The following is a 21,447-nucleotide window of genomic DNA, read 5'->3' as shown; positions in this document are numbered from 1 at the left end:
TTCTATTCTCCCTGTAAATATATGATATTTAGGGAATATGACGAAAAACATATTGTAGAAGCATTTATTTAATGGATGATTATATATTAAATTGTAATGTAGTGTGCTAATGAGTATTAGATAAAAGTATTGTTTCCACTTAAGCATATTTGTCTGCCTAGTAAAAAAGTTAATGTGTTATGCAATTAATCTGCATTATAAAAATAGAAATCAAAATATTCTCACTGAATTTCTAATTTCCCATTAAAAATCAGTTACTTAAAATTACAGCTATTACAAGAGTACTACATTTTACTTCTGATATGTAAGCTCTTCTTGGATATTTACTTTAAATAAAAGACAGCTTTAATGACATTTAAGCTAATTTCATTTGTTTGAAATTTGAACTATTTAAAAAACCTTCTTGTTATTTTTAATCCAGATATATTTGTGCAAAGATGTAATTGCAATGTTAAATTAACTTGTCTTTTGCCTTCAGGGATAACATAATGAAAGTAATTTTGCAGAAAACTGACCTTTCTCTATATTCTCCAGCAAGATATGCACAACCAAAAATGAATCAATACTCCAGAATCTATTTTCAGGGAAAAATAGGTATATATTGTATTCATACCCATTTTATTGTAATGCTCTTATCTATTTCTATTATTAATTTACATATGTTTATTTTTAAGTTATAATAAATTAAACACAAAAAAAATTTAACAGTACTTTTTCCTAAGAAGTGTGTTAAGTTAGTCTTTTCTCTAAGAGTGGAGGTAGAATCCTATGACCCTTATTGGTAGTCTATTATGTTTTGTTGTTTTAGAAGTTATTTTTGAACCACCTCTTTTGATTCTAAAATACTATTTTCCTCAGTGTAATTGGAGGGATGATTAGAAATTAGTAGGATGATGATGTTAAGAGTGAAGATAGGGTATATGGGTGATCAGAATAAATAGATGTCTGAACAGCTTTTAATTGCAGGACAAGTGCTCTCCTCTCCTCTTCCCTCCAGTGAGGGTGGCCTTGTCTGCTTATCCCTTCTAAATTTCTGATTAATCATCCTGTGGGGTATTTCAGTCCACATTCTGGTTCTGAACGAAAAACGTTCAATTAGGTCCATAATATTGTCCTCAGCTTTTTGTATGTTTTTATAGCACCTTCCAAGTACCTTATGTACCTTCGACACAGGTCCATAATTGCTGCCTGTCTAAATCTGGCATATTATCTTCGTTCAGATTCACTGTCACTGAGTTCTACCAGTCAGGATGCCTGGTATTGATAAGTGCTTGAATAGGGTCTGAGCTCCCTGATGTGGATCTTGGGCATTAGACTGCCTAGTTGTGCTTAGTGGAATCTACACTTGTAATTCTGTTGATTGACCCTAATTTCTGCCTTATGTTACATTGGTGGGCTCATCATTTGCCCCCGACTTTCTTTCCTTTCTACTGCTAATTCCATGGTACCAATATTCCAGCTTGGTCCAACAGGGCCATCGTACAGAACTGCCTGTCACAGAGTTTGATAAATTGAACTGAAAACTGAGCCAAGAAGCTGAAACTGTCCACATCATAACAGTTTCACCAATTTATTTTTAACCCTTTTAGACCTCACTTTCACATTTAATTTTTTCAAAAAGTTCAAATAAGCTGTATGTATTGAGAGTTATCTAGCCTAGATGATGTCCAACCCAGAGTTTTGAAAGGATTCCAGAAAACTTTCAAAATGTAGTTGTACCTTTCCTCCAACCTTGGGACACCAGAGAAGAAATAAATGCATGGAAATGTGATAGAAACTTTGGTATGATTAAAATCATTCAAGGGTTAAGCAAATGAACCTTCCTGAGGAAAACAATATGGAGTCTGTAGCCTGAAATAATAACAACAAAATAAATAGCACTACAGTTCTATAAAAATATGTATGCAGTCAAGGGAGAATGAGTGATTCTACCTAGTGACTTCAAAAATATTTTTGCAAAGTTTCATGTAAACTATTTACTATTGAATTAATTTAATAAATGTGAATTTACTATTTATTATGGAAATCTTCATACATATACCAAGGTAAAGAGAAAATATCATGAACATTTCAATAATTATCAACATTTTATCACTCTTGTTTTATATGAATTTTTAATGGATTTATTGTAGAGGTTAAAAGCATAGACTCTAGAGCCAGATTACAGGGGTTCACATCCAACTCCATCACCTAGTAGTTGTGCAAGGATTTTTACTTTTCTGTACCTGAGTCTCATATAGGAAATGGAGGTAAAAATAATACTGATTGCAAAGGAGAATTGCATAATTCTCAAAAGCTACATTGAAGTGATTTATTGACAATGGAAAAAAAAACATTCACAAGACAACACAATATATTTTGCATTTGCCAACAGAAACATTATGTCAGGAAACTGAATAAGGAAGCAGGGAATTTTGGAAGCAAGCTGGCTGCTTCTATACCTCACCTAAAATGTTGCTGCATAACAACATTGATAAATGCTCAATCATATGCCATTGCATCACCGTAGAATGTCACTAAACTTAAAAGCACACATCATTTTCCAGATAAAACACACTTTCTGGGAAAGCTAAATGAAAAATTAAGACCACATTTTAACAAAAGATTGCAAAATGTGCTATCTTTATTCAGTGTATGTCACTGCTCACTATAAAAAGAATGCCAAGAATTTCTTTAGCACAATCTACTACCTGATATAATACCTACCTGATGTTAACATCTACCTTGTTACTCATAATATACTAATTACAGATGACAGTCATTTAACATATTGAAAGATCTTTTCCACACATTTAGTTTATGAGAAGATTTGAATTATTTCCCTCTAAATCTTTGTGTATGTGTTTTGTGTGTCTGTCTCAATTTAATAGCCCATGAGAGTTTTAAGTTAATTTTGTTTTTCACAGTAGAGCTTTCACTGTTTTGTTCAACACACTTTATCTAAAAGGAAATCAGACACAAATTTTTGAAATGAATTGACTTCTATCATTTACATAATTACTAATAATATAGGTCAAATATTCCAACTATAAGTGAAAAATAAAATGTTGACCTTTTGGTTTATGTGAATCGGTAGTAATTTCAGAATTAAGATAAAAGATAAATTATTGTTTGATTTTTTTAGAATATATTCCCAGCATTATCTGGAAAGAGCATAAATCAAAATCTAATACCCAATTCCAAAAAAAGGGTATCCCAGTATTGACAGGTCCAAGGTAACAGGCATGAATCTGATTATATTGGTCACATACAAATGGATTTTTTTTTCTAGACAATGAAATTGACATAGGAGATTTCAGAAAATTTTCTCACCATTTTCTTGTTTTGCTTTTGAATTAAAATGAAACAACTTTAGTAACCTAGGTGGATTAGGGTTAAGTAGGCAAGAAAAGATATCTCGCCATTTAGGAAACAATGTCTGCATCTGGGGCAGGGGTGAGCTGACTCTCATCAGTCATTTGTGATCAAGTCCAGGACGCATGATGGTAGTTAAGAGGGCCATCAGAATGTTTCTAAAAGGAGCTTTAGGTATTGAAAATGCCTACAGACTGTGTTGCTTTGACAGCCAATTTAGTTTTTCAAAATGGCTGCATCCTATTAAATACTAAGAAAATAGTAAACAAATATAAAGGGAGAAAAGATAGAAGGAAAATAAATGAAAAAATATCACTGAGTTTACTAAGCAGATTTTATCCACCCCTTTCCCTTGAGAAAGGAGGCCCCATGGTATTAACAAGAATGCTCAAGATTAACATCGATCCTAGCAGAGCTCAGATGATGGGCTTAACAGTTTTATAACATCTGAGAAAATCTAACGGATCAGTGAGGCGGCAGACTTGGCCCAGTGGTTAGGGTGTCTGTCTACCACATGGGAGGTCCACGGTTCAAACCCCGGGCCTCCTTGACCCATGTGGAGCTGGCCCATGCGCAGTGCTAATGCCTGCAAGGAGTGCCCTGTCACGCAGGAGAGCCCCGCCCAGCAGGAAAGAAAGTGCAGCCTGCCCAGGAATGGTGCTGCACACATGGAGAGCTGACACAACAAGATGATGCAACAAAAAGAAACACAGCTTCCCGTGCCGCTGACAACAACAGAAGCAGACAAAGAAGATGTAGCAAATAGACACAGAGAACAGACAACCGGGGTGGGGGTGAAGGGGAGAGAAATAAATAAATAAATAAATCTTTTAAAAAATATAAAAATAAAAATAAAGAATCAGTGAATCTGTTAATGATATTATGGTATTATTCATTTAATGAAAAAAAACAAAGATGTTATTAAAGAAAATATAGCTAGTACTGAGGAGAAGAAAGGTTTCTTTAATCTCTTTACATTTTGAGTAAGTGATAAAATATACACAAGCATATTTTCATTTAAAATGTTGTAAGCTTTCTGTATCTTGGATACAGTCCCCCATAATTTAACATGATTAAATTCAGTTCTTTTGATAATAATAGAATTACTGCAAACTAGGCATCAAAGCAGAAAAGCAAGAATTTTTTTAAAAATCAAATATGCTTGCATTAGTTTCCTATTGTTGCCATATTAGCAGAAACTTGGTGACTTAAACTAAACATGTTTATTATTTTACATTTCTATAGGTTTAAAATCCAACATAGGTCTGATTGGACTAAAATCAAGGTGCCAGTTGGGCTGTACTTCCTTCTGGAGACTCCAAGGGAGAATCTGTTTCCTTGTTTTATTTCCAGCTTTCAGGCCACCCACGTGCCTTGGCTTATGGCTCCATTACTCTGTCTTCAAAGCCAGAAATGTTACATCTTTCTGATCCTTCTTTTGTCTTCACATCTTTCTCTTTAATCAAAACCAGAAAAGATTGCCCATTTTTAATAACTCACACAATAGCTTGCACCCATCTGGATAATCTAGGGTGACTGCCCCATCGCAAGGTCCAGACCTTTAATCAGATCTGAAAAGTTACTTTTGCCACGTAAAGCAGTATATTCAGAGGCCTGGACATTTTGAGAGCCATTATTCTGCCTAAAACACTGTGTTTCAGAGAAGTTAATATGTTCTTTCTGGTGAATTTGAATTATCTTCCAGTAATCAAAGAAACCTGTCTCACCTGCTCCCTAACATAGACATGAATCCATGCACAGGTTTGTTCACCCCTAAAAAGAAACATAACAATACAAATTGCTTTACATTTAATAAATTCCTACCTACTAGGAAATTCAAGGTCAATATTATATCTAAAATATCTAAACTGATATTACTGCTTAAAATTTTAATAGTTAATAAATGACATGAGTGAAATTTTACAGTTAAGAAAAATTGAAACTGACTAGATATTATGTTTCTTGTGCAAGGACAGATAAGCTTTTTGAATTTGGTGAAAACTAAATCAATTCTAGTTCCCAACGCGGCTACTATATAAATCAGAATAGGGCTTGGTAATGCAGAAGCTTCCAGTATTTCAACATTTTCCCCAAACTACCTAATCGATAGAAAAGCACTGTCAACAGGAACACAATGTAGCAGTCACCTTGGTCTTTTAAACTGTGGTCATACAACAGAATGATGTGAAAGCAATAGTCATTCTGGAAAGTAATTGAAGAAAAGCCAAGTGGCATTTCAAGAGGAATAAACAGAAACATGAGTCTTATCTTCATACCTGGATCCTATAGATCACTAATCTTAGGAACATGCCCTTTTTGATATCGATACTTCATTATCACTTCATTCATTTAATCCACCCCAATACTGTTAAAGCAAATAACCTAAATTGATTGGGGAAGATTTGGAGATTTAGGGCAAGATTATTTTGGAATGGCAGGCAGTGATTTACTTCTTTGTGGTAGAAATCTGCATTAATTTCCTGTAGGCTATCACCTAAACTCACATACCCAGGGAGTTACCTAGATTCTCAACATCTGCTCTTTCCTTCAAAAAGTATTGATCCCCAAAATAAATGATGTTATTTTGTCTTCTATGGTCAAATTAACCTTGAATAAGCTATAAAATTCCACAATGGAGAACTAAATCTAAAGTTAGAAAGGAATATACCTAATTATGATCATATTTATTTATGTACTCGATTATACTTCACAAATTATTGGTATTTATCAAAGTGAATCTTCCAGAACGATTTTATAAGGAAGGTCATAATCCCAACTTCTATTTCTGACTTCAGTATGTATTTTATCACACACACACAAATGGACACACACACAAATGCTTTTACCAAATCCTTAAGCAACCTAAATTTAACTCAGTTTGGCAAGAATATCTTTATAAAGATGAAAAGCTTTAAACAAAACTAGATTTTTTAAGGAAAAATAGGTATGGAAATATGTGAAATTATCCAATACTAGAGTCTTTAATAGACCAGAACATAGTAATAATTCTTCTCATGGACATATTCTATGTATTTGTGGTATGTACACTTTCAGTAATTAACTATTTTATTTTCATATGGGAATATAAAAGCAGAAATAATTCTCAGTAAATATTTTTGTACTTGGTTATTAATTACTAATTCATTTTGTGATTGTCATTAATATAACAATTTTATATTGTTTTTACTTTAATTACACAAAATTAAAAAATAGAATGGGCATTATTACTAAGCTTTTCTTTAGTTATTTTATTCCTTTGAATGATATGCACTCTTACCCTTCCCATTACAGTCATATATAAACTGTCTAAAGCCTCATATTATACTGCATTAATGCTTCCAGTGTTGGGACTTCAGGATTAAGAAACAAATATCTTCAAAGTTATATTGCTAATGCTCACATACTTCTTCATAGAAGGAATTTTGTTTATCCTTATATTCTTAAATATGACTTTTCTTTTATTATATTGTAGGAGGCATAATTTGAACTGTTTCTGTTCAATATTTTTTACTCTTTTTTTCTAAAATATAATGAAAATTGCTTTTGTTTATTGCTTATGTCTATAAAGATTAGCCATTCTATTTCCTAAAGGTAGCAATAAATTGTAATTTTTTAAAGATTCTTTCCCCACACCTGATATTATTTAATTTATACTTTTTTCCTCTGAAGTCTTCTTATATATAGCAAAAATAATAAACATTATGGTAATGACATATGTCATGTATTAAAATTATTGTTGCCACGAAATGTCTATTCTGCATACAATGAAAATAAATGTTTATGTTTATATTCCAGTTAGATTAATTTCTTTATAATCATTACTGTATCTAGACATGTTTTTAAAAAAACAAAATATTCATCCAAGATAGCAGCCAAAACTCTTCAGCTACAAAAAGGAATATAAGTAATATGAGGCTTAAGTGATTTATAATACTTATATTGCCTAACCTTATTTTGCTTCTGCTTCAATTGAGTCCCATAAATGAAGTGAGTCAATAATTTTAAAAAATAATTTTAAAAGTTTAAAAATGCTTTGGGTTTCTTGACCAGCAGGAAGTAGCTACAGAAGAATGACCACTGCCCTTTGGCTCCATCTTAAGAATAAGGGTATAAAGTCTCTGAGGGGGCAGTTGAGGCAGGTTAGTATAGGAAATATGGAAGGTGAATAGTCAGAATAAAGCCATAACAGCTGGGACTGCCCCACCCTGGTCAGAAAATAGACATGAGACCCTGCTTGCAAACTTCCTCAGGGGGAGGCAGTTCCTTGAAAACAAAGCCATAACCATTACAGACAAAAAGCCCACCAAGACCCTGGTTATGAGGTTTCTTTTGGAACTGCCAAGCTCAAAAGAAGTCCTGGATAACTCCAAACAAAAAGGCCTCCCATTGGTCCTTTGAAAGCTGGCAGGTGAAGGCAGAAAGTCAACCAATCAGGGCAGCATAGCTGAGATCCTTCCTTAATATGGTGAAGGGGGAGGAGGAAAGGCCTTAAAAATGCCTGCTCGGGGGCCCCACATGCATGTCTTACCCTATAGCATGCCTGCACCTATGTCTGGGGTGTGTGCTATCTCTTGTCTTGTTTCTTAATAAATGCTTTACTCCCTTGCCTACCCTAAAAATAATACTTTATGTTTATCATTCGGTTGGTTGATTTCCCTACACTGAGAATCTTGATACTAATATGCATTGATGTTCATTTTTATTGAGAATATTATTACTCAAATAATTTTGAGAAAACTTTATATGATAAAACTTGTTTATTTCAAGAATTATATAAAAGATATGTTAATTAATGAAATCCCATCCTATACCTAATATGTTAAAGAAGGAATCTGTTTGAATTATAAAAGAATGAAATGAAAACAATTACAGACGTCTATATTTTTTATTAAATAATCTTTTTCTTCTGAATCAATGCTACTAAAATACATGAAATAAAATGATATGCTCAAGATAACCTGATTATTTGTGTATACTTTCGCTTGGCTTCCAGACAATCTAGCCACTAAACTTCCATTTTATCTTCCTTTTACGGGAAACACTTTTTCTCTCTTAGGTCAATTTATATTTTAATGATAACATATGGATACTTTCTAAAGCTCTCCCTGGTGCCAAAAGACCAGTGCAAGTCAATTCATTACTTCTGTCTTTACACACCACACTGGATGTAGACAACTAAATTTGCATGGCAAAATATCTTAATCTTGTTTTGTTCTCCAAAACACATCTACTGTATTAACAGTGCAATTCTCTACCCTGAAAAGTATCTTAACAATGTAACCGTCTGCTGACCATCTAGATACAGTTATACTCACAGATGGGCCACTTCCTATTTGTTCAAAGTTGCTTTAAAAAGGCTTAGAAAATTAAAATTGTTAAGTTTTTTTTTTTGAACAGGAAATATTTTATTATAAACACATGGTTCCAAAGACAATAAAAATAAATTCACTTGAACAGGAGATGATAATCAAGCCAAAAGAATAAATGCTTGCCATTCATCAAAAAATCTGTGGCCATTGAGGTTGTCACATAGAAATCCAAACTCACTTAGGGGCCAAATCCTAGGAAGATATGTCCTCTTATTAATCCATATGGAATAGGTCAACCTGGAATCTGTAAAATTCTATAGATTATCACCTGTTAACCAAACGTGACCCATTGGCACATAATTATGGTTTTGAAAGAAATCTGATGGACTATTGGTAAAGATTTTGTCTCCTTCCAAACTAATTACTCTTTTACAAACTTTGATTTCGACCACTTGGGCTTTTTGCAACCACAATGTACCGTCTTTGGATACCATAAAAATGTTGGCTAAGATTTTGTGCAAAGAAAATATATGGATTTTGAACTGTAGGCTCCATTGAAGGTCCAGAACACATGATAACACACCAATGTATTCAAAATCACAATGAACTATACTGCAATACCAAAGAGTATAAACAAAAAGTCAAAAGGCTTTTCTCAGAACACCATGAAGCATAATTCTATGTACACTCTGCGACCACTGGCCATAGGTTTGTTCTAAAAAACATTGAATTTTTAGCATAGTTACATGGCCTCCGGAAAAATACTCCTAAAGTGTACATGTGCAATTCATAGTTTCACGATTCCTGGGGCCTGCATAAATTAGCCAGTACTTAAGTCTGTACATTTTTAAAGAAACTGAATCTAACTAAAAATCAAAGAAAGGTTATCCATTTCCTATCCCATTCCACCAAACTCCTACCTAAATTCCCCATGGAAATAAATTAGAAGAGTAATGGGAATGGAATGTTTACTATAATATAATAATTTATTGGCTCACTGATAGTTAAGTGCTGTATGATACCATTGCAACAACCTGCATGATCCTCCAGAAGCATTCTCAACTCCTCTTATTCAACAGTATATTGAAGGATACAAAGAAGTCTAACGTGAATTTTCTGTAATTGCTTGCACATCACAGAATGATAAATAATACGGTGGGATGGAGTAATGAATATGAATAAATATGTCCGATTGTATCTATGAAAAAAACAGAAATCAGATTTTGAAATATTTCAACTTCAGCCCACACCTCAGCTGCAATTAGAGTCCAAAAAGATTTCTAATGATTGAAATGGGGAAAGATGAATAAATGCAATTTCTGCCCTCGAGGAACATGGAGTCTTTTGTCCACAAGCAAGTATTTACTGGAGCATGGTAAGAGGAAGAATACATGGGAAGCCAGTGCTCAATCACTGAGCCACATAAGCTCCCCTAAGTTGGTTTTTTCATTTGTTTCCTTGTTGTTGTTTTTTGTTTGTTTTTAGGAGGCACCAGGGACTGAACCCAGGACCCTCCCATGTGGAAGCAGGTGCTCAACTGCTTGAGCCATATCCACTCCCAATTTTGTGCATTTGTCATGTACTTTCTAATATAACTATCTCTTCCAAAGTTCAAAGAATAATAAAGTCTAATTCCTTTCTTGTTCATCACAAGCAATATTTTATTATCAAAGCTTTTAAATATATAAAAAATTCAATAACATTTAAAAACCATAATCAGAACAAAAACATAAAATTCATTCTAATTCTTTTTCTTAGCCGATCAATATCAGAGTTCCACTCAAATGTACACTTGAAACATAAATTAAAAACAAAAATTGTATTGTAGCTCTCCATGTCTACAAATTAGAAGCTTGATGGCTCTCGGTGAATCAATTCCATGGAACCCAACCAAACTACAATATTAAAAGAAGATTTTGTGCTGACCTTTGGAAAGTACAGACAACTATAGAACATAACATTATCAATTCTAGGTCCCTACACAAAGTTAATTTATAAAAATTGGATCAAATTAGAGAATGATAGCTACACAAAGGTTTTTCATTTACTTTTACATGTTTGTTTACAAATCATTAACCACATCACAAAGAAGCTAAAGTTTTGTGCAACTTAACCTTGAATATATATTACAGTTGAAGAGCCATCAGGAATTATTGTAAACTCCTCAATATAATTTTTAAAATAAATCTTAGAACAAAACTTCAGTTTATACAGAATTTGTTGACAAGCACTTAGTAAACTATACTAATATTATAGGAGAAATGTTGAATTCTTTTTATTTCTTTAAAAATATACTTTCTCTTCCAATTGTGAAATAAAGTATGTAAGTATTTTAAAGGGTTTTAAATATTTTATATCATCTATTAATTAAGCAAAACATTCACAGAATTAAAACTGTTTTTAGTTGTGTGTGTATGTGTGCAATTTGTTCTTGTTTTTCTCCTCCAAATTATTTCTTCTCCTAAATGGAGTATGGAATCAGTACAAGAATAAGGGGCATTCCAAATGATTAAAGAATCTTCCTACAATGCAATTATACATTACTTCTTCAAACAATACCAGATTTTTAATATACTCCTACAGATATCCTTTTTTTTTTTAGGAAAAAGTTTACCATGTTAACTTCTAAGGATATGTGATTCAGGGTGATGATAAAATAAGCTAATAATATGTTTTGCAATAAAATTCTGACTTTAGAAATCTTAACAAAAAATGTTCACTATTTCCTACTCTATATCTGGTTCCCTTTACAGAGATCACCATTTCTCTCATGTCAAAAAACCATGGAAGACTGGAAGGAATGGAGGGAGGGCGGAAGGTACACAAGAAGCAAGAAACAGAGAGAAGGAGAAGAGGGAAAAAAGAAGGGAGGGAGGAAGGGAAGAAGAAAAGGAGAGGCGGAAAGAAAAGATCAATCTGATACCCATTAGCCTAAGTACTAGAGAAAGATAGTCTTACTCTCAGACATATTATTTAATCCTTAGCCAAAAGAGAAACTACACCAGCACAGTATTTAAACTGTTTGATCTAAATGAAGTAAAATCCCAATTGTTATTTTGTAATTGTTTTTAATGCATTCATTAACAGTACAATTACTGTGTTGTAATCCTATCAAGGGTTTCGATGAAATTTATCCTGCTGGCCATGTTCTTTATCTAAAAATGTTAATACAAACTTCAAGTTGAGAATTTTAATATATTGATCTATCAACTTAGCAAATTGCAGGTTAACAGAATTGCACAGACTGCAAGTCAAATAATTCACAGAATTACAAAGCAATATTCATGTGTATATAACTACTCAAAACATAAAGTGTCAGCCTGCGGATTCATTCATTCCATAAATATTCATTGGGCACACTCAGTGTAGCAGGGATTGCTCTGGGAGCTGGAGAAACTGCAGTAAACAAGGCACAGCTTTTGTAAGTAGAATATTTGTTCAGGCAAATTCTTTGCTTTCTAAATTAAAGGCAATCCTTAATGGCACAAATAAATAAAAGTTAGGGTTAACAGTCTAGCTTTTTCAAATAGTTTCTTATAGCACTTCTTCTTTTTAATTAAAACTTCTAATAACCAAGATTCTTGATTTATCATCGAATCCCATTCCCTATATCTGCCAATGTTTACTTAGGGACATAAAGTAAAGGAAAAGTTGAAAGTTTCCTAATGTACTCAGTAGGTTTTTTTCCATTTTAAAAACATTTATTGAAGTATATAATTCATACATGAGCATATATAAAAAATAAATGCATAGCAAAAGTTGTGAGCTTACAAAATAATCAAACATGTCATCATACTAGTTTCCCATACATCATACTATCATCAACACTTGGCATTGTTGTGAAACATTTGTTACAAACTATGAAAGAGCACCTTCAAAATATTACTAAATACTGTAGCCCATATTTTACTTTTGGAGTATTTTTCACCCCACCTTATCCAATTATTAACACCCTGTATTAGTATATTTGTTATAAGTCTTAAGAGAACATTCTAATATTTGTTCTGTTAACCACAGTCCATCTTCCATCACTGGATTCCCTATGTTACACACTCCCAATACTTGTACCATCCATTCAAAGTGTACACTCAGTGGCTCTTATTTTCATCACAGACTTGTACTGTTATCACTTCAGTCAATCACATTTATAAATTAGCAGTGAGAGTTATAGTTATATAATGTGTTAACATCAACTCTCTTCATTTCCATACTTTAACAATAAACCTTATTAAATATTCTACATGCTGTATGCATCAGCTCCCATTCTCAACCCACATTCTATTTCCTAGTAATTTATATTAGAGTTTACCTGAGTGAGTTAACTCATTGTATTTAGTTCACATTAGTGAGACCATACACTATTTTACCTTTTGTGTCTGGCTTATTTCATTCAACATAATGTCCTCAAGCTTCATCCATGTCATCGTATGCATCCCAATTTCATTTCTTCTTACAGCCAAACAGCATTTCATTGTATGCATAAACCACATTTTCTTTATCCATTTATCAATTAATGGATACTTGGGCTGGTTTCATCTTTTACAATTGTGAATAATGCTGCTATGAACATTGGTGAGCAAAGGTCAGTTCATGTCCTTGGTTTCAGTTCTTCTGAATTTATTTCTAGTAACGATATTGCTGGATCATACAGCAGTTCTATATTCAACTTCTTGGAGTACCTCCAAGCTGTCTACCACAGAGCTGCACTATTCTATATTCCCATATACACAGGATTTTTAAAAATACAATGCATTGTGTGTGTATGTATGTGTGTGTGTATATATATTAGTAAAGAAGAAAGGGAAATAACATTACATAATTTAATCCTTCCTCTGAACTCTCATAAACTTTAATTCTCTTACTAAACTTCCCTCTTCCTATCTCACAAAACGTGTTTCAAGCTTTACTCATCTTTGCCAATGGCCATCATACTTTTGCAGTAGTTTGGGTCCAAATCTTTTAAGTTATCCTTGATTTCTTTCTTTCTCTCATATCTGATCTCTGACTCATCAAAAGACTCTGTTAGCTTTACCTTAAAAATACTAATAGTTATTACTGTGTGGCAGGCTTTGGTCTAAATGTACATGTAAATGTACATACATGTTACATATTTTAATCCCAAAATAATCCTATGGGTTAAGCACTTTATCATCCCCATTTTACAGATGAGAAAACCATGGCACAACGATGTTAAATAACTGCTCAAAGGTCATACGGTTAAGAAATAGAGGAGCCAGAAATAATCTAGGTAGTCTCACACCAGAGTCCAAGCTCTTAACTGCCATGTTATAACCTTAAAATGTAACAAACCCAAACATTCCTTGTCATCTGCACTGCTACCCTTATGTGAAACAACATCATCTCTCTTAGAATGATCTTCCTCTGGGCCCTTTTTCTTCCCTTCATCTATTTATAACAACAATCAAAGTGATCCTGTTAAAATATAAATTTACTCATGTGATTCCTCTGCTTAAATCTCTATGGCTGATCAAATTGTTGGTATAACCAAGCCCTTCCCAGCTAACCAGATCCTTTTCCATATGACTTTAAACTTTTCTCACTAGAGCAGGACTGTACACATCTGCCTCTTGACTTTGGACGCAGCCATGTAACTTGCTTTGGCCACTTAGATGTTGGCAGATGCAACACAGGCAGAAGCTTGTACAGTTCCTGTATGCCTCCAGCATCACAATGAGAACTGCCCTGTGTGGTCCACGGGTCCAAAGAGGACAAGAGACACATAGACATGGACATTCTTATCTTGGAAACAAACTAAGCTGAGTCCAGAATATATCAGTTAACGATCAGCCACCTGGAGATGAGTGAGTGAGAATAAATGATGTTGCTTTAATTCACTATGCTTAGGGATGATTTATTACACAGAATTATTGTGGCATCAGCTATCAATGCCCCATGCCTGTTTACCCAGAGGGAAATGTCCTCAGTTGCCTTACAAGACCTTGCTCTGCTACCTCTCTAATTTCATCCTACATCTGTTTCCTTGACTTGCTTCATTCTATCAATATTGATGCCCTCAATGCTCCTCAAATATGAGGCAAACTTGTTTCTGCCTCTGGGCTTTCCATTTGTTACTCTATCTGCTTGGAATTCTCTTCTCCCAGGTACCTGCACAAGCACAACTCCTCCCTATTTTATACTTTTCCTCAAATGTTACCTGTCACAGGGAGCTCCCTTGCCCAGTAGAAGAAATTAAACCTTCCTAAAACACCAACTTCACTTTTCCTTATTCAGCTCCTTATCATTTGTTACCATCTAATATGTTTGCTGACTTGATTCTTATCTGTCCCACCTTCCCCATTAGATTGTAAACTCCACTAATACAAGTCTGTTTTGTTTATTGTTACTTCCCCAGCACCTAGAAGAGTGGGTGGCCAATGAGTATTGGTTATGTGAATGAATTTGTTTGAATGTCTTGCTTTTCCAACCAGAGCATAGGAGGCATGAGAGTCAGGACCTCTTTGGTTTCCTGCTGCCATAGCCATTCTTTCCCTGCGATGGGACCACTTGGCCATTCTTGCAAGCTCAATCCTATATTGGCTTCTCAGACTAAATATGGAATGAAATTAAGCTAAACAGCTATAACTCAGCAACTGGGAATTTAGCATCATGTTTTTGCTTTGGCATTCAACCCTTAACCCTTATATCTTGACTGGTATAAATGAGTTCCTCCTTTACAACATGTCTGGTCATTGGGTACCTGCCATAATTCCTAAACCTAAGTATCCCTGGCAAGCTAGAATATAGGCTAAATTTTATTTTTATCAACTTCTTCTGGCCACCAAAATCTTCCTCCCACCCATCCATGCACGGGGTCTCTGCCTTTAAACCTGTGAGAAAAGGCATACATCAGTCACTCCAGCTGAGAAGGATTAGGAGAGATAAAGGATCGATTTTAAAAAGAAACCTCCAGAGAGTCTGCTTTATCACTTCTGGGTCTAAAAGGAGGCTCGTCAGTTTGCCATGAGTCTTGGGTCTTATGCTTAGATCTAAGATATTTTAAGGGAAGTACCATTTTTTTTCTGTGTCTACTACTCATCATATGATTTTACATACATTTTCTTTTTAATCCTCATAATGGCACAGGGAAGGGTAGTTTTATTTATGCTTTGTTGATGAGAGAACATGCTCAGAGAGATGAAGAATAACCCAAAGGTCCCAGAGCTAGTGGAGTAAGAAGAGTATGAAGTAAAGTCAGTTTTGAAACCCAGGATATTTCTGATTTCAAATGCTTTGTTCTTTCTACCAATCACAATTGTTCTAGTAAATTCACCTTCCACAACTGTCCTTTTTTCTCTCTTCATAGTTGACTCTCAGTTCCCTCCATCAGACCCCAAAACTGTTGAGAACGTGGACTGTGTCCTGTTTATCTTGTCATTTCCCATTTACTACCCCCAAGGGATTGAACATGAAGTTTCATAAGGGAATTATCTGATATTCAGAAATAGATACATTTTAGAATTTATAGGTAATTATTTTAAAAACATATAACATCTTAAATCTGTTTTCATCATAAGTACTGTTCTGAAGCTCCCAAGAATGAGAATTAGTAGAAATTGCAGCATCCTTATATTTCACTATGGGCTGTACTCATCAAAAATGAACGTATTAATTTTTTCCTGGTCTTGTTTTATTACCAGCTGTTATTTATTCATTTTTTTAACTTTCCAGGAGCGATTAATCTGTAGATTTGTGGTTATACTCTCTAGTGCAGTTGTTAAATAAGTAAGCAGTTCAACTAATTTATCACTAGGCATTAAAGTAGTCTCAGTTTTGTATTGAATTTGATAGTTTTTATTAATTCTCTGAACTTAGGCATTTCCAAATACAAAGAGCATCAATAAATACAAATTCTTGATCATCATTGGGTCAGCATTAGTTGATTGCATCATTACCAATAATGAGTGGCTCTCTTTCTTTTCAGTTTGATCATTTAAAAAATGTCACATGACATTTAGATTATTATATCAGAATATTTATGAGCTGGCCTTGTAGCTTCTTTCTCCTCAATCTGCTTTACCTTCAGTTACACAAAACAAACATTCAAATGTACTTTTGGCATTATTTGGGTTTCTAAAAGATTTGAGCACTTCAAAATACATACTTCATCTTGGATCATTCATTTTGGGTATTGAGATTTGCTTGCTGCAAAGAAGCTTTTTGAAGTGTCTTATATGTCTGTCTTGTACAATTTAGTCTGCAGATAACTGTAATATGGGAAAATATCAAAAGTGAATGTTTTAGAGAATTAACACCTTTTTTGAACAAATCAAATTGCCTGTCCTTGAGGTTCTTTATCCATATGGCATGTCAAAACACTTCAAAATTCACTGACCTTTCAAAGTTTGTAATTCTACCTCTTTTAGGATGTCTTTGGAATTACGTAATACTTTGTACTACATTTTAACTTTTGTGCTTGTAATTCAAGTGAATCATGTTCTTTGCACTTTATTTTCCCTTTTTTCTGTTTCCAGATTATATAGTGAGATATTTCAACACTTTTACCACTTGAGAAAAAATTCAAAATATGTCAGTTTTTTGTAAGGAAAAAGATATTTTTTCCCTCTGTCAATTTTCTCTAACTTTTCATTTACCTGGTCAATGGAAGATTGGAGCATTTATTTAAAAAGATGATCTCTGGATATTCTAGCAGTAATATTATCCACAAAAATATTTTATTAAAAGAACTCAGATAAAGGATACTCTACTCTGTTTCAGATATGCCAATTTAATTGCAAATCAATTAATCTGTGTTTAGATTAAATCATTATTAATTGACCCTTCTTCCATGAAGAGAATATGTGTGTGACATTTGCTGTCTATATATCTCAGTAAGCACATGCATCATGGTACATTTGGCAGAACCTGAGAGAAGTAATACAAGTTAAAGCAATTCTATAATGTAACACTGTAAATGTCTGCAGGTGCCTGTCTATGGAAATGTTACCGAGTTACCGCAGAAGATTTCTTGGCAAATAGCACCCCCTGGCTTCAGGAAATGAAAAAAGGTGTACAGAAGAAAACCTGCAGTATTGTTTATGTTATTGTTCTGATTCTTGAGAGGCTTATTTTACATCTTCCATGTAAAACATAAACTAAAAGAAATAGAAAGAGAGTTAAAGAGTTGGTGATAATGGAGAGAAGCAGAAAACACGCTGAGAGCAAAACAAAGAGAGAAAAAGACAGAGATACAGATCAAGGGTGTGGGTGATTTGCGCATCTTCCTCATACTAAGTTGGTTGGCATGGACCTGGAGAGGTAAGTTTAATATTTGATCTCCAGAAAATTTGGCTGACTATGAAGTTCAGTCGTGGCTGAACTTTGCAGCTTTGCATACCATCAAACCACTGGCAGAAATTATAGCCTTTGTTCTCCTTTCCACCCCAGAGTGATAGACAGCCACAATTAGTAGCTGTGGGTGTAAGAATATAGGATTAAAAAATCAATGATTCAAGAGGAAGAGATTGATGCTGACACTTGCTTTAATGCCAGGGGACCTGCAAAAAGTGGAGCAATATGTGAGAATGCTATGATCTTACTTTTGATTTTTTTTTAAAGGCACATTCTACAATAATAGTAAAAGGGAAGAAAAGAAAGGCAAGAGTTGTGGGGGAGATGCTGGGGAATTGCATAGTCACCTAGATGGCAGGTGCATGACTCTACCTCTCTTCTCCTTACAGTCTGGATGGTATTAATTTTTCTTTTAGTATCCAGAGTCCAAATTAGGAGACACTAGATGAGAGTTGGAGATTTAGTTGGGTGTGGCAGAAGGACACAGAACAGCTTTCTCTCTATCCCCCTCATATTCAATACCTTCCCTGGACTCACCTTAGCAGGACACAGAGCAGTTAATATGACAGATATCGAGGTAAGAAACAGGTAATGAGCAGATAATAAAAGAGAGAGGATAGAACAGAAAGAGAAAGACACAGTGGAGAAAAGACCCGAGCCAGAGACATAAAAATAAACAGATAAGGGCCTGTGTTAGTATTTGTGACTTGAAAGAAGTGCAGATTTGGAGAAAATGCAGTGCTTTTAGAGCAAAGCATTTGGGATGAGGAGCACTTTCACAATTGGAATGACTTTCTCAATGATATGCAGACATTAGCTCTGCTATGCAGCAACAAGCAGACATATGTAAAACAATGAATCCAAACAGAAACTTCATTTTCATTTGATATTACAATGAAAGTGATGTTAAAATCATCCCTGAATCCTTTTTCTGCAGTGTTCTTTGCTTAACAGTTTCATAGGAGTCCAAAGCAAGAATTTCTAAACCATATATTTCACTGTCACTTACCTTTTTAGTCTTGTCTCCTGGAATAGTTTGTTCAGTTGTCTTCATAAATGGTGTGCTCTCAAATGTGTGCGAAACTCTCCCTGAATATCCCTGTATGCATTGCTTCCTCTTTTGTTTCCCCAGGGTACCTGGAACTCAACTCTATTGTTGCATCTGTTGTCCTGTATGGCAGTCATTTGTTTCACCGAAGAGTGAGTTCTTGAGGACCGAGTCTTAACTCTGATTTTTATCCCCTTGACTGAGATATAGTAAAAAAATCAATATATGCAGGGTTTTCCTTCTAGAGATTAGTTTACCTTTTCAATTACTAACCCCTTAGAAACAACATAAGAAAACATTCAATGTAATGCCCTAAGACATCTCCGTGTTTCTCTGGCATTTTTTACTACCCTGCAATGGTTTTTCATCTAAGTCTTTATGTTACATTTTCACTATAGCCAAGAAATGAATTTAATTTCAACAGTGATGAACTGCCAGTGACAGAATAAAAGGTCATTTTAAAGTTAAATGCTAAGATTACCTTCTCTCATTATTGGGCACATTAGATTGTCTAAATTTTTATCTAAGATGTTTATCATTATCAGTTATTAAAAAACAATGCACTGCTATTTACTCTACAACTCATGAGACAGCAAATCTTTTAATGAATAGGCTTCTAGCCTGACCATTAAAAAGATACTTAGTATGAAGTTCATTAGCAGTAATGAATGTGTTCTTTGACACTTGTTACTTTCAAAATTATGTTCATATTTCACAAGTAAAACAATTCCACACATTGGCCACAGAGACTGAAATGTACTATCTACCAGCTTTACCGATAGAGACTAAATGAAAATATCTCTGTACTACTTAGTCTACTAAGGAATTTGGAGGATATTTTAAATTTTTTAAATTTCAATTACTTCCAAGGAAAAGTCATTTATAAATGCTAAGATTAATTACTATTAATTGGTCATCCATTTTTGCTAAATCCAGAGCTGATATTTTACAAATAATAGTATTAAACCTCAAAACTTCTGCAAAGGAGATATCAGTTACCTTTTACAGACCTGCAAACTGAATTTCAATGAAAAGAAGTGACTCATTTGAGAACATATAGCTATTTATTTTTCCTTTCGCTGGACAGAATTTAAACCTTCATTTCAAAGACAATATTTGTCCCACAGCATCTGTGAGCCTGATTTGTTTGTGAGATTAGAAGTGTCTTTATGCTTTTGTTTTTATGCTAGTGGATGCAGGTACTTGGAATCTAGTGGGGGTTGGGACCAGAGGGAACATGTGCAGGGAGAGGGCAGGAGATATGAAAGTGCCTAGATGGTGACAGAAACTGTGGACACAAAGGAGATTGCTCCTGATCTGTGTGGAGGGTGATGAGTGTTTAATTTAGCATCCTGAAGCATAGCTACACATAGGCCCGTGGAAAGGAAAGCCTGATTTTGAATAGACAGAGTAAGAAAATAGATCATTAAAAATTAAGTTACTGTTCTATCAAGTTATAATTAATATAGGCATGACCATAATGTGGAGATTATAGTCTTCTATCTTTTACTTCCTACACAGAAAATAAAACAGCCTTCTAAAAAATAACATTCTAAGTCTCAGTGTTGATTTTCTTTAGGGAGAATGGACAAGGCAAGGGCAAATATCAAGATATGTTTGAGCTTTGACAAGGATGTGCTTCTGACAAGGATGTGTGTCTGATCTTGTGACTCAGCAGGAAGAAGGCATCTGAACAGCCCAAGACTGGGTGCAAATTTCACAAGGTCTCCACAGTTCCTCCCAGTGAGATGCATGCAGGTTACAAACATGTGTTAGGAAAACACAATTTGGGATTAAAATAATGTTTTGAAATCGTTTTTCTTTCTTAAGGCACAAGGTAAAAACGTTCTGTATATTTCTTAAAGGCTGAGGAATTAAGGAAGTATTTCTGTTCTACCTCAAGTATAAGTGGACCCATATATTTTTATAATTATTCAAGTAATATTATCCAGTTCTGGACAGTGAGAAGATGATTTGAGATTAAGACTCAAATTTAGCAGACATTTACACAAGACAAAGTTGTTGTTTTGGTTGGGGGGTGAGCGGTTCTTGCAGGTCTCTGTAATCAGCAAAATTATGCTGTATTTTCCTCAAATTTCCCACCTAATCAGGACCATCTCCTTTTCCAAAGCACTCCTTTCTCCAGGAAAGGAAACATATTTTGCTTAACAATGTTGTGACTTCCTTTTGATTTTATATTTCTGAAATTTTGATTAAGTAACAAGGAGAATTGTTACCATGGATACAGTGAGAAGAGAACGTAGAGAATTGATGAGGTGGAAATGACAGCAACTCTGGGTATGAAGAACATATACTCTTAAAGTCTGTGGTCATCAGGTGGGAGATGCATGTCTCACTAGAAATGTGCTCTGCAATTCAGAAAAGCAGATTGCAAAAATTTCAGAGATATGAGGTTCTGAAAGAAGG

At 34.2% G+C, this 21,447-nt stretch overlaps 1 pseudogene; it reads right to left on the bottom strand.

Moving 5' to 3' along the window:
* Positions 1 to 8,821: 8,821 nt before the first annotated feature.
* LOC101444029 (mitochondrial inner membrane protease subunit 1 pseudogene) lies at positions 8,822 to 9,337 on the bottom strand (annotated as a pseudogene).
* Between the last annotated feature and the right edge of the window lie 12,110 nt (positions 9,338 to 21,447).

The sequence above is a fragment of the Dasypus novemcinctus genome, chromosome 13 (genome assembly GCF_030445035.2).
Source record: "Dasypus novemcinctus isolate mDasNov1 chromosome 13, mDasNov1.1.hap2, whole genome shotgun sequence".
Lineage (NCBI taxonomy): Eukaryota > Metazoa > Chordata > Mammalia > Cingulata > Dasypodidae > Dasypus > Dasypus novemcinctus.
Note: the sequence above shows the minus strand (reverse complement) of the source record. Positions and strands in the feature narration are given on the sequence as shown.